Below are 15,030 nucleotides of genomic sequence, written 5' to 3'. Positions count from 1 at the left end.
GGGAATGCCATGGCTTTAGGGGGAGGAGGACAAGAGGGATGGTATGGAAATACAAGTGGGTAATCTAAGGTCTCCTTTTCAGGAGGGTGACAGATTCTGGTTTCTTTACCCGCCTCTCTTTGATAAAAGCCTGCCAGTGGGGATGAAGTCTGTGACACCGGAGCCTGCACACCCTTGTTGTTTTACTAAATTATTCATCCTGTTCCTGTGATAATATAGTTATAAGGAGGAGCTTAATTTAATTTACTGTCTGGCTTTGGCCAATAGGGTGATAAGGATCCAGCAGAATGGGATGACGGTGAATCCTGCTAGTGTGCTGTGAATGTGAAGCAGGAGGGACTGGCAGTTTGTGTGCAGGAGGGAAAGCGAATCGGTCCAGGGCCCCCAGATTAGCAGGCTAAGGAAAGGTAAGGGAGCGATTGGGAACGGGGTTTGCCAGAATCATATACTGACCCTGTGCTGCTAGGCTGTTTTGGTTTATAGGAAAGCACTCTGCAGGCAATGTTTTCCTGCAGGTTTTGGAGGGGACAGGAATGCATGTGGCAGCACTTACTCAGTGCATGTAGCGTGTGCCTTTGTCTTTATATGTGCTGCAGGGGTTTATAACATTGCATGTTCATTGTGCACGTCTGCACGGAGATGCCTGTGTTTTATGTGGATAAAGCAGAAACGTATGAAGCATGTGCATTGTAAATATAATAAGACGAGTCAAAAGGGAGAAATTACCTCATGGGCAGTGTGGGGAAAACAGTTTTCTGGGTTGATTGAAAACGGAAATGCCGAAGCTGTTAGTGAGCTGTTTGCAAACAAAAAGGAGCAAGTGTGTGTGTGCATCTGTCTGTGTATGTATCAGATCTGCAGTGAGATGTGAAAATGGGAAAGAGGAGGTCAGACTGGATCATTAGTCATGGCAGGTGGAGATAAATTGCAAGCAATCTGTGTAATCAGATTCTCTAACATGGAGAGTGCAAGTGAGTAGGGAAGTGGATTAATCCTATCTGCTGAGCCAGCTATACCTGGAAAGCAAGGGACGGGGTGGGGGGTGGGAATCAGGACAGGTTATCTAACTGGTTAGAACTGATGTTATTTGCCTGCTGCTAAAGTGACAACCTATTGAGTTGCTTCCACAGATTTGCCATCTCCCTTTTAATGATATGAAGAAAGGGTGAGCACCTCTGAGGATCAGGTTAGAGCCCACAAATTAATGTTACCTGGAAGAGCAGGAGCACATCTAGCAAATTAGCCTCTGCCCTTCCTTTTGTTTCACTGCCTTTGCTCTGATAACAAGTGACTGCTAAACAGACAGGGCAGGTGGGGGAAGCTGGATTACAATTGTGACAAGTGGCATTAAGCCATGTAGACAGGGAATGTTGTTTGCAGTGATGGTGCTATAATTGCACTTCTGCAGTTTACATTTCTGCAAGCCTTTAAGACAAGGCTGTCCTGAGCTGGGTAACCTTAGCCCAGTCACTAACCCGAGTGGGGGCTGCAGATTGCTGTAAGGTATTAAAAGGTTTAGCTGCTTCTCAAATGTTTTCACCACCTCATTTTTTTAAGCCAGGGTCCAGAGGAAAGTGTTGTTGAGACAAAGATGTTGTTCACCTGTGGATATCTCACCTCAGCTGGAAATTAACTCTTATGATGAGTGCTGAGGTGCCTCTTCTGCCTGCCCAGAAAGCAATAGCCAGAGGCTCCTTTCAAAAGATGAGGAAGGCAGAAAGCCCCAGCAGGGAAAAGCAACAAAAAATGCCTTGTCTTGGATCCACCAAACCCATTTGCCAAAAAAAGTTCTCCTTCCTCCCCGACACCAAATTTCTTACCTCAGGGGTCCTTTTCTTTTCTGTGGTTTTCTCATGTGGCCTGAAGATGGGAAAACACAAACATGGCTGAAATTCCCATCAGAGAGCACTTCCATGCTCACATCTTCCTTCTGCCCACGAGCTCTCCTGAAGCCTCTGGGATGTGCTGCTGGGGGTGGTGAGCTGCGTCTGACCCCCTCCATCTCACAGCTTGTCCACATGCCTCCAGTGAGACTGAAGGGGCACTCACCTGGCACAGGTACAAAAAGGCTTCACCTTACAGATGATATTTGTATTTGGTGATGGAAAACCCAAAGGAAACATGCTGCAGATTCCTGTAGGGTAGAGCCATGCTCTTCTCCTGTCGCCTGGAATAGCTGACTGAAAACCAGGTTTAAGACAGGGCATATACCATGAGCTAGTGGGTTTTTGTCTCTTGATTTCTCATGGCTTTCCTGCCCTTCAGCTCCTCTAAGTTAGAAAAAACATGGACATAGTTGAGTTTGAATCCGGCTTTCAAAGCACTCACAGCAACAAAGTGAGCCAAGAACTGAAGTGAAACAAGCCTGGCCATCTGAAAATAAACTTACCAGTATAATAAACATATGTCCCCTTACTTCTGCCCTGGCAACAGAGGAATAATTAAGTAACTTGCTTATTCACATACCGCAAAAGGCTGCATAGCTTCCAGGTGCAGAGCAGGAGGCTCTCCTTACTAATTTATATTATATTTATAATAAGGGGGCAGATACTCAGCCCACCTGGAAAGCCCATCTCTCTGCATGTCCAAGGAAGCAGTTCGCACTTGCCTGTTTCAGGATACACATCTTCCGTGGGAGAGGCACACGGGGAGTTTGGCAGGAGGAGCGTTCCTCTGATGCTGCAGTGGCAGGAGCCTGGCGTTCGCTTGCAGTGTTTATCACCGGTTGGGTGACTATATTGTTTGCTTCTGCCCTCAGAGTCAACAGCAAGGCTCAGGAACAGGCGAAACGCCAGCATATTCCCAGGAAAGCTTACGTCATTGCCAATTCACTGGTGCCAGAGACAGTGCTGGAAACCTGAGGTCGCTTTTGCCATTACTTGCCCAGATGATTAATTCATGCAATGATATCATTTTCTTGGGTGGAGGTTAGGAGGTTATGTACTCTAGTAATAAGAGGCGTGACGGGATGCAAAACTTGTGCTCCTTATTCATGTTAGTGCTAATTACAACAAACTGATCTCAGTGTCCTGGCTTCATCTTTCACCCCCCAGAAAGGGCAAAAAGGGCATCATTTTTCTCTTGCTCTCCACTCTTCCACCCGACTATTTTTTGGGGGTGGGGGGGGTGGGCATGTCATGTGTGAGTAAATGCTCTTATGGGATTTGTAGTGTTGCAAATTCTACCCTAGAGGACTGAAATACAGTGGCCTCTTAACTATAATAAGGATTGTTGCTTTAATTTCAACTTTTAATTCAGGGGGTTTCCACCTTGCAAATCCTATTTCACCTTCCAAAAAAATTGTTGTTTATGTCATTCATGTTCCACTTTCCAGCAAGGGAAAAAACTAATTATCCTCCCATCCTCCCCCACAGACAATGCTGCTCTGTCTATAGGGGTGTAGGATCACTTTTTAATCAGTCTGGAAATTCTCCAGAATGTCAGGTTTTGCAGTAAGCACTCTAAGATGTTTTACTATTTTGTGAAGTTTTTAGGCTAAAAATCCCTCTCCTGCCACTCTAATAGCTAAGCAAATAAACCCAAAATTCCCAGATGAGCATAACAAAGAGCTGCCCTGGCCCAGATACAATTAATAGCTAATAAAGGTGCAGCAACCTGATATGATAATCTATTGGTAGGTGAAACTGCTAATTCAAAATGCCAAACAAAGCACCCAGGGCATTTTCAGAGCTGTTGTAAGAGCATTTTCTTTCAAACAATGTCACTGCTCTGCCTCCTGTATCCCCCCGCCTTGTTCATTCCAGTGTTTCTCTTCTCCCCTCAGGCCTCTGTGTTTTCGGCTGGCTTGCATCCCCAGAGGTGTACAAAGCCCTGGATCCTAAGTTTTCAAACAGACTTGGTAAGACCAAATGGAAACCTTCCAATTTCTAGATATGCCTGTTATTTGTGGGATGGCTTCCTTTCTGTTTAAGCAATGGGGAAGCCATGCTATGTCTCCAGTCTGGATAATTTTTCACTTCTTCCCTTCCTTGATGGTTTGTTGTGGTATCCTCCTACCTTATCTAGAGGTTAGGAAATGTCAAGGAATTTTTCTTGAATGCTGACAAACAGCAGAGATCTGATTAGCAATTACAGCAGATCTGTTGCTGGTTCAATACTGTAGACTCGTATATATTTATAATATGGCTATCAAGGAAAATTAAGTGTTTATGCAGAACTAACGATGTCTGCTTTAATGGCTGTCAGATTCCAGACACTTGTCTATTGTCTGTGTAATGGGAAATAATCTTACTGTGTCTGGGCAGAATAAACACCAAAGCAAGGGTGCAGTATGACTTTGCTGCCATTAGCAGACTACACTGGCCACAGAAAAGGTGGCCCAGGGCACATGCTTATAATTTAGACCTTGCTCATAAAGCGGGAAAAAAATAATGAGATGGCCTTGGAAAAGTAGGAAAAAAAGTCTGTGATGTGGCCTTCAGGGTGGAAATGACCTTTTGTCCTGGTACCAGTGCTCCATTGCAAAGGGTTAAATTCTGCATTGCCACCAGAGTTACACGAATAAGAAGAAAAGATCATCTGCTTCCAGGGTGGCTTGTGGTGGGCTGTCACAGTGGGGAAACAAAGTAGATTGAATGGGGTAGGAAAAGACCCCTTTTCCAGGCTTCCTGAAACTGGGAGTATTGCCTTCAAATCACTCCTGAGTAACTGCGGTTGTTTTTAAAAGTACATGAAAATTTGCTGTAAACTATCAGACTGGGATATGAAAAAGACAGACAGCTGCTGTTGTACAATACTCCAGCCTGAAGAATCATCAGCATTATTTTCCTATGGGTCGGAAAAAGAAGTCAGAGCTCATGCTAAAGGGACGAAAAAGGAAGGACTGGAGAGACAGGTGAAGGAAGAGCTGTGCAAAGTCGGGGAGAGGGATACCCCTTCCTTTTGATGAGGGAAATTTTATTTTTGACAAACGCTGGGAGGTTTGGCTGATGTATTTCCTGCTCTCGGCATGAACCAGAGCCAGTGCTTCCTCCCTGTATACTTCAGCTGGAAAGCATGGAAAATCATTGGCTTCCTTATTTCTCCTCAAACACAGGAGCAAACACACACATCCCAATTCCATTTAAAAGATGGTAACCAGTGCCTTCAGCCAGGTCTTCATGGCTTGAGAAGGTGTTTTTTTTCAGCTCCTTCGAGTGTAAAAAGTGTGTTACCTCAAGCCCTGTATTTTAATTTACAATTTAATTTTACTTTTAGTTGACAATGGGACAAACACAGAAGGAAATATTTAACTTGCTGATCCTAGCCTTTTAAAACCACAAAGCTGTTTAAGAAAGTATACTAATAAGTTACTCTTTCATAAAAGTGATAGCTAAAACCATTCACATTATTTGGAGCAAAATAAGAGGTTAACTGCTGCATCATTCCCATCCAAGTGAATGGAGAAAGTCCCACTCCACTGGGACTCAGGACTTCCAAGTCTGGTGGGAAAAAACAGCTAGAAATGCTTAAACCACACATCTTATGTAGCCAATGCAAAATATTTTTAATCTAGAAGGACTGGTGGTAGACTTTCACCACCACTAAATTTACTTCATAAGTAAACACAAGCATATTTACATAGGACTATTAGAAAAGCAAAACCAATATCAGAAGAACATTCAGCTCCAAGATGATTCAGACCTTTAAAATCTGTTGTTTGAAATATAGTAACACTCCTTTTTTAGGTAAAGCGTATTATTTTTAATATAGGGTGTCTTGGCCCTGTGTGGCTGTCTTCTATTGTACAATACAATGAGCATATCCGTTCTGCTGTCATCTTCCTCCCCCACTTCCATCTGTAACTTGCTGGGCTTAGAGTAAGGCTGAAGAGCCCTGTAATACATTGCAGCCCAGGAGTATGTCAAAGTCCTTCTTGGCTACAGGAGCACTTTTGCTTGACTCTGCAGAAGCTGATAAACTGCAGAGGAACATGCTAGAGACTATAGATCCTCCCTGGAGAAAGAAGTCAAGAAAATCAGGAGTTTTCTCATTCAACTTATCAGCACAGCACAGTTGTTTATAGCCACCACTGTAGTGCAGTGGAAAAAAAGATGGAAATTTGGGGTAAAGAATGATCACGTGATCCCAGAGGTGATAGACTGGGTGTTTCTGTGTCACTGAACGCACTCCTGATGCACGGTGCCCATCACAGTCATCTGCCAGGGACTGCGGACACAACCTGTGGGCAGGGAAACACACTCAGCACCCAGCTGTTTTCCGAGGTGGGCTTGACAAAACCAAACAACGTGACAAGTTTGGAAGCATTCGTTCTGGTCTTAGCCCCAGCGTTTTTGGTTTTGCTGCTTAAAGATGAGACTCGGTGTATTTCAGACTGTGTTTTCCTTCTGGTTGCTAAAGCATTAATGCGCCTTGGCGAGCGGGGTTGGATGCGATGCAGCACTCCCTCCAGCAGCTGAAGGCTGCTGTATTTAGCTTGACGCATCTATCTAAAATAGGCCTGTGTGTATTTAGTTAATCTTGCAGGCAGGCTTTCTTACTTCAGCAGCCTTGTGAAGTTTCTTTTAACAGGAGAGAGAGGAGTAGGCGAGGTGGGGGTGTGTGCAGTTTTATAATAAAACTGAAAGAGGCTGACAGGAATTAACATCAAGGTTACCTTGGTTTACTGTGGGCAACCTTAATAATTCAACAGAGCCTTTTAGTCAGGGCTTCCCCCGCTGTTCCCCACAGGGGCAGCTTCATGTATGAGTTTCCTGAGGCAATTCAATGTGCCAGCTCCTAAGAGACATGAGGCATAGGAGAGGACGGTGCCTCTCAAGAGCTAGAGCTGACAATCCCTATTAATGCACAGGGAGGTTTTCCCCGGGAAGATTCTTTGATGTTTCTGACTCGGTCACAGGTCACGGGCCTCTGGCTTTACATGTCATGCCTCTGCCTTGAAAGAAAGTGCCACCTCTTTTGCTGAGCCCCGGCAGTCAAACTGCGTGACTGTTGTCCGCTCCCTCAGAGTGACCCACGGAAAGAGCAGGACGGTGCCTTTAGTTACCCGGGGCAGCTGCAGATCTTCTGAAGTCACTAGCTGGCATCTCCTGCTGTCGTGCTGTCATGCTGGCGGTGCAAGATCATCTGCCTTCCGCTGTGGTCAGAAAGGGAAGGGGATCAGATCCAAACCTCAAACTCTTTTCATTTTAGTGATAATCCCATTGAAGTTGGTGAGAATTTTGCTTGAGCTAGAATGGAAGGAACTGACTCTCTTTTTTCTGAGATAGTTGCCAGTTGAAGTAAGTCACCGTGTGATTTTCTCTGTACACTCTGTTCTGCTAACTCGCACACAATATTGAAGTTTGGTAAACATTCCGGTGAAAACAAAAGTAATGAGCTTCTGTATTGCTGTGGCATTTCGTCTTTCAGACAGAAAAGTTTTGTGGCCAGCTTTGGTTGCCTGGAATAAATAACAGTAACATGCTGCTAACTTGTGATACCCAGACCTCATGATGCTCCTTCAACCCCACTGTTAGAAGGAGTCAGCCAGCAACATTTCACTGCAGCATCTCTCCACTGAAAGACCACAGCTCATCAGCTGTGAGGCACACTCTGGAAATGTCAACTTTGAAAATCTGTTTGGAAAAGAAAGCCTGCAAATGAATGTGATATTTGATACAACATGTTACAAGAAAATTTTGAATATTTGTAGTGCTGGTTTGGAGCAAAAAATATTTTAAAATGGCAAAATTCCTTTGAAATGAGCAGTCTGGTTTTCAACCTACTCTTACAAATACAAAAATTTTTCTCCAGACCATTCTTAGCCTGGCTCCATATGTCTCCCTGCGCTGTAATTCCTTCCATATGACCATGGCTGAAAAGACCTTAGTGCTTATGTTCTGCAGAACCTACACCTTCAGCTATGCCTCTGTCAGTCTGTCTTTCTTCCATCTCACTGTTAGATGGTTTTGATCTGCTGAGGACCCTGAGGTAGTTCTGAGGTGGTTGTCCTCTGGCTTGAAAGGTGAGAGGACGCCAGCAGGGTTTAATTATTAGTGAGGCATCTACAACTGCAACTTTCTCCAGAGCTTCCCACACCTTGGACTAATGGAAGCAATAGCTGGTTACCCTCACATGATGCTGTAAGACCAGCAGATTTTGCCAGAGCAGATTAGGTGGTGAAGAATGAATAGACTCTTTAGTTGTCTAACCTCCTAAGTGCATGGTTTTATGTTTAGTGGTAGAGCATCAGGTAGGCCCTGTTTTTTTAAAGATGCCGTATCACATACCTGTTTCATGATATGGTCAGTTTTAGCAGCTGGTGGAGGAGGTGGAATAGTCATCAGCAGTAAATCTTTGTGAGCCTCCAGCAGGTTCTGCGCTTCCCCTTGGCAAAACTGAGTTTTCTTTGCTAACACAAAGCAGTTGTAATACTTAGTAGGTGGGAATACTCATTTACTAACTAGGTTTTTTCCACCACAGTTTCTCCACCCAGAATGTTCCTGCTGCTGCTTCATTAATATTAAGGAGCATCAGGTAGCTGCTGTGATTGCATGGAGGTGCCAGCAAAGACCAACAGTTTGATTGAAGTCTGCAGCCTTGCTGCTGCTTGCTAGCAAAGAAAGCTTGGTGGGCTGTGGCTGGCAGCATCCCCAGGGGATGGGCTTTGCCATGAGGCTCAGTGACGAACAGGCAGGGGGGGGCAGGGCCAAGGCTGACAAACCAGCTGCCATCTCCTGCATCACTTGGCAATGTTTCTTGTTCAACCTTCAGGATAGCACAAACTGAAAAATCAGCTCAGGTAGGAACTGCTGCCAGGCACTGACTAGCCCTGCAGATGATGCACTGGCAGCAGCTGCTGCTCAAGATCTAGCTGCCCAGGAGACAGCTGCTGCTTTACAACATGAACATCTGAGCTCTTCTGGGATGCTTAAGCAAGTGTCTTTGTGTTGGGCTATCATATGGTCGTGCAGTCCCTGCTGGCTGGGGGATCATCACAGCCAGACAAAATGCTGTTTTCTTCACCCAGGTTTTCAGGGAGCTGCTGCTTTGCTCCTGCTGCAGTGGTGATGGTTTAGTTACAGGACTGGTTTGGACACACCAGTGAGTATATACAAACTAGCTTTGAAGCTGGTTTTTCAACCAGAAATTATAAACTCACAGCAGGAGTTGTTGGGAGAAACTATGCAAGCTTGCACTATGTGGGAGGCCAAGCTCAATGATCCTAGTCTTCAAATCTATTTGATTTTTTACAAGTGCTCTGCAGTGCTTTAGTAGTAATTGAAGAGATCCAAAGTGATTATCCTCTTTTCGAAATGAGATACTAACGATGGGGAGCAAAGCAAGAAAAGAGCATGTGATTAAGCTGATAATAGTGAAGGACTTTTATGAATTTGTTATCATGCAGTGTACATTATTATTAGTGCTTACAGTATGACCCTCTCTTGCCTTGGTTTTACATGTGGATTCCCATATGAAGTGATTTAACCAGGGTTCTTCCTACAGCTCTTAGGAAAATACATGTGGATGTGCAGGGCCTATCGCCAACATGTGAAGGTGATTCATATACTTTGATGGAGTTCACTGATGATACCAGACTATCATAACCCCATCACTGGAACATGTTTAGATAATGGTTCTGCATTGGATAGGAATGGGGATGGAGATCTTTGTGTCTAACCTGGCTCATTATAAAAGATCACCCATATGCTACCTTCTTAAATAATTAACATCTTACAGGTATCCACAAGAGTTTTTGCAGTGATCAGCTCTGAAACTGGACTCTGGCGACCTTAGCAGCTCTCATTTGAGCTGGGAACTCTGTACATCCTTCCATGTTAAAAAGTAATACAGTTTTCAGGTAGATTTAATATTAAACAGCTGCTATACTTACTTTGTGTATCACAGAACACCTCTGTAACCTGTATTTATGCCACCACACATGTCAGTCTCTCTCAAACTTGACCCAATTTAGTCTTTCCACGCTTTATTTAACAGAAATATTGTTACAAAATTAGGTACACTAAGGCACAAAGTAGTTAAGTAACCTGCTCAAAGTAAAATACCCATAATAAAAGAATATAGAGAAAGGAACTGCTTTTCCTATCCACAAAAAATGTAGGACTGTTTTCCTTTTGTGTGCAGTCTTGAAATACAGAATAATGTTTTGTGTGTTTTAATGCACGGACTGCCATACTGCAACATGCAGGAATATCATCTCTTGCATTTCAGCTCAAGCCTGTGGCAAACACTGACCGTGCAAGTGTAAGTGCAGGCAGAATTCGGCTCATCCTAACAAGGGGAGGCCAGGCTAACAAGGAGAGTGCGTAGCTCCGTGCAGAGCTGCAGGGAGTAAACATACTCCCTCAGCCTGCTGTAGTTAACGTCTTGCCACCCATGCCAGCCTCTGAAATCTTGAAGCTAAAAAGTTGTGCCCTGGGGTTTGTCTGGGGGTGGGTTTAGCCATCTCTATGACTGTGTAGAGATGCAAAGTGATGCAGTTGTTACAGGGTGGCCAGTTTCAACATGCAATGTTTTAAACCCACTGGCCTTTATCAACCTGAAGGCTTAGGTGACTCTGTCTGGGCAAGAGCTGAAAATAAACCCAGCAGAGCAAGGCAGTTCTCTAGTTATTACTCAGAGCTCTGCTGAGTTTGTTTTGGACTCTTCAACTGATCTTACAGTCTCCTCTTGGGCACGTCTTTTTTTCTGTAAATACTCTCCACAGTAAAAGCGGCTTTTGTCAGTAAGCTTCAGTCACATGGGGCTGCACCACTTATCCTAATCAAATACAGACTGTCTCACAGAGGAATAGGAATACTTAGCAATGCTGCTTCTGTTGTTAGCTATATCATCATACAATTACTGAGAATTAGCAACTACCTACCTGTCCTGCTAGTCAAGACACAAATGCAGAAAGGGAGGCCCCAGTGTGGCTCTCAGATAACTCTGAGATTCCTAGGATGTCCCCATTTCTGTTCTGCCCGCTGCAATGTTTGTACTCCCTGTAACCAGTTAGTCACGTCATACGTGTGTGCGTACCCAGCCAGAGCTTGCACCAATGTGTGCGGCTCGAGTTCCTCCCAGCTGCAGAGCCACCGCCGGTTCTCCCTTCCCCTCTTCCCCTTCCTTCTCTCCTTTCCAGGCTTGGGAAAGAAGTTCAACGAGTATGGGAGAAAAAGAAACTAAAACAGCTGTGCAGATCAATCCTTTGCATTCCCTGTTACAAAATGGTTCAAAGTGCCACGTTTTTTCCTCCAAGAAAACTTCCCCTTACCCCCCAACTCATGGTGGCTACGTATTGACCAGCCCTTAAAAGGCTTGGTGGTTGGCTTCTTAAATAAGGCTGGTCGATTTCGTAACCCTGAAAAGCTTTGTGATTCAGTTATTGATCAGCAGGGGAAGCAGAGCTCTTGAAGCTGCTCCTGCCTGGGTTCAGTGGTGCAGCACCGAGGCGTGCTAGCTGAGCCTAACATCTCTGCGCGCTACAAAATAAACTTGTCTTCTTAAGTGAGGAAACCAAGTCACTGACACCGAGTGACCTTTCCCCAGGCTGATGGCATAGGACTCTGTTAAAATCACGTGCTATGTTTCCATGTCCAGGCTCAGCCCACTAGCCTGATCTCTCAGGACTTTGTCTGGGTCCAGAATCTATTCCGGTTCCCACACTCATGTATTATATTTTCTGATGCTTTTTGCCTAAACATAATTTCCGGTGTTTGGAGCCAGTTATGGAGGGCTCCTGCACTGTCCAGCACGAATGCAAAAACCGGATAGGCAAGCAGACAGGAACTGGGAGAGAAGACAATTTGATAAAGGACAGTTAGTGAAATAAGCTAGTGAAATAATTTATTATTAGGTTTTTTAAACATATTTTCTAATTACAGCAGTGTACCTCTGGTGATAAAACTCTTTGTCAACACAGTATCCCTATGGAGCCAACATAAATTCTTAAATGGCATTTGAAACCTGACCAGATACTTTATTAAGGAAGAGAAACACCTTCCTCCTGACCATTCTGCACAGGCTCCTGCTGGCACCATGAATACATGTGCCTTGCAGCTCCAACCTGCAGCCATGCTAAGAGCAGGATCTCACGGACATTTGTGAGGCTGCAGCTGGGAAGCAGGCACTGGTGACATTGCGAAGAGTGGGGTGCTCAGTCCAGCTCTGAGAGAGGGAATTGTCACCCTTGCTGGGGTAAGAAGTGTGTGGGTACATGGTGCAAGTAAAAGGGGTGTATTGCACAAACCCACACAGCTTTTCATGTGTCCCCATGTGATCAATAGCAATGATGGGGGAAAAAAAAGAAGTGAAGAAAAACATCCCTACAAATACTCAGCACAGTTTGGGTTGGTCATCATAGAGCTTGAGACAGATGTAGCCAGTTGGACTCCTATAGTACTCCAGATGAAGGTCTACTAGTCCCCATTTTCTCTGCCTCTTTGGGAAAAATAGTCTAGCCAGTCAATCTTCTACCACTTCTACAGCACATGAAATAATTTGGCATCAAGCTATCATACAGTTGCATCAGAAATCTTCCCTAGAGTGCAGCAGAATGTTGTCTTTCTCTTCCATCATCAAAATAAATCAGTAACTGTGCTCAAATTCTCAGCTTATTCTCTTTGTATTGGGTGCTGCTACGTGAGATAAGCACATATGGTTAGAAAGCAAATGAGCACCTTGTTGCTTTATTTTGCCACATACCTGCTGTTCACACTATCAGGCTGCATAAATCTCAGGTATTACAAGGGGTTCCTCACCATATGGGAAAAATCTGAGAAACTGGGATATGATGGTGTCTGGAATGGTTTGGGGAAAGCGATGGTGGTGTGTGGATGCAAATAACAGCAAAACTTAGATGGACTATACTAGCACTGTAGATGGTTTAGAGGACTTCAGATGTTCAAAGGAAAATTCTTTAAACCCCAGAAGCATAGAACATTAGGGAAATAAACTGAGGTTTTGTGGCATTTTAAAATGAGTTAGAAGCATTGATGCAAGAATTTCAGAGTTGTGTTTTAAGATATGTTATTTGGAAATATGCAATCAATTTTTGTCTTATAAACATATGTAAAGTAATACAATTTGTGCTCCAAACAGATAATCCTTCTTATCATCATCAATTAATTAATAGTTATCTAGTAGGTGTATGTTATGATGTCTTAGTGAATTGTTTCTTCCCTTTCGTGACCCATAGCACTTTTTCCGCCCCCAACATATCTTGTTAACTCCATAGTAATAAAATAGTCTGTCTACCTGCATTTTAAATAACCAGTCTGTTGTGGCAGAATTGAAATACAGTAGAAAGAAAATAGCATTTGAATGAGGAAGAGTATGTGATCATAATCAAAACAGGAGCTCCATTAGCACTGGCCAGGCTGCTGTAGTTTCCTCTGAGAACCTGTGAGTTGTCAGTCCCTTAGGCATCTTTTATCTGGATGAGCCCTAATGCATATTGGCAGGCCCTACATACTAAACACATCCAGCTTCTTGATTTTATTCAGATCGGCACTCTTCAAAGCAACGCGTCTCTCAGCTGAAGGAAAACCCTGCTCTATTAATGGCATGTCCAGTGCTGCTTTCACTCTTATCACCATGAAATCAGGACTTGTATGGTTACTGCAGGAAACGTAGAGCATGTCTCACAAACACACGTGAACTGCATCAGATCCAAGACTGGGAAGGAAAAAGACGGAGGCTTCAGAGCTTCCTTCTTACCCTTTCATCTGCTTAATATACAGAATTTATCTCTATAAATTCTCAGGTTTGCACTGCTGTCTCTTGCTTTGCTGTAATATAATCATGAGGAAACACTTTGGCGTGTGTATAAGTATTAGCCTTAATGGAAGCATTAGTGTCGCTATTGCTCATGGTGGGAATGACCACAATACTCTAGGGAAATAAGAAACGGAGGCAGTATGCCAATTCAAGTGACTTTCCATGGGAGATGGCTCTATAGTATTCAAGGATTAGCACAAGATTTCTTTGCCCCATACTGCCTGCTCCAGTTGAGCTGGGTCTGGCTTTGCTGATAAGCAAGTGTTGGTATGGAACAGAGACAGGCCACAAAAGGCCTCCTTAAGCTCATTGACAAGGGGATATTACCACTGAGACAACACTGTGGCCGTTAGGTGCCAACAGGATTTCCACAGTGAGAGTAAAATGAGGAAATAATGTATTGGTTCCAAGAAGCAGCACATCACAGTTTGTTCTTGGGCGTATTAAAGCCATAGCATATTACCATAATATTCAGATTTATTTTTCACCAGAAAACATTTGCTATTGTTCATGGCTTTAGTCATCTTCCTTTGCAATCTACTTGAAAGCCTGATGATCTTACAACGATCATTTTAGACTCTTTTTTTCCCCTCCTTCTTTTCTTCGCTTGCTATTATGAAATAACAGGCTAAAGAGGAAACAGACTAACTAATTTGCTGTGCTGGGTGTGATTCTTGGGAAATGGTCCCATTTGCACTCAGATTGGCATATGCACACCCATTATCCTCAGGACCGGGTAAGGCAACCCCCCTATGCTGAAACTGCTATATAGAAGGCATTGACAGCTTTGCAAACTGAAAATATAAATAAGATGTGTGAAGCCTAGACTTTTCCAGTTAACTAGCCACCCAAGAAAGTAGAGAGGATTTTTTAAGGTCTACAAGAAAGTAGCAATAAGACAAAAGAATTGTTGCACCTTTATATGTATTAGTGGCTTAATGAAGCATGTTAAATTCGGTAAAGCGATTTGTTTCTGACAGAGACGTTCTGGGATCTCTGAGGATCTCTTTAAACAGAGAAATTGGATATACAAGGCACTGACTTCTTGCAAAAATCCTTAAAGAGCACGTTTCCAAAGGAAATCACTGCTGCTGTGAAAGGTAATACAGAATTTGGGAAGCAAGTGAAATTCTCCTGAACGACTCTCTAACACACAACAGGGAACTCGGGCTCTAGGTGACATTATCATCCTGATGGCATGGTGCCACTGCTCCCGTGCCATGCCACCCCCTTCAGCTACAGGGTCTTGCCTTCTTGCAACTCCCTCAAAAAGACAGAGCGGCTCTGCTGGTGTCAGTCACAGCAGAT

The 15,030-nt window shown here is 43.8% G+C and overlaps 1 protein-coding gene across 2 annotated transcripts in view; it reads left to right on the top strand.

The window, feature by feature from the left end:
* The first annotated feature begins 315 nt into the window (after nt 1-315).
* SYN3 (synapsin III) overlaps nt 316-15,030 on the top strand; it is a 206,742-nt gene continuing 192,027 nt past the window's right edge. Inside the window, exons 1-2 of one of the 2 annotated variants that reach the window (XM_040595650.1) lie at nt 316-407; nt 3,785-3,859. The gene's annotated coding sequence lies outside the window, so the exon portion shown is untranslated. The remainder of the gene's footprint in view (nt 408-3,784; nt 3,860-15,030) is intronic. The other variant, XM_040595651.1, reaches the window with a different exon arrangement.

Source organism: Falco naumanni, chromosome 5 (assembly GCF_017639655.2).
Source record: "Falco naumanni isolate bFalNau1 chromosome 5, bFalNau1.pat, whole genome shotgun sequence".
Taxonomy (NCBI): domain Eukaryota; kingdom Metazoa; phylum Chordata; class Aves; order Falconiformes; family Falconidae; genus Falco; species Falco naumanni.
This window is presented reverse-complemented; position numbering and strand designations above follow the sequence as displayed.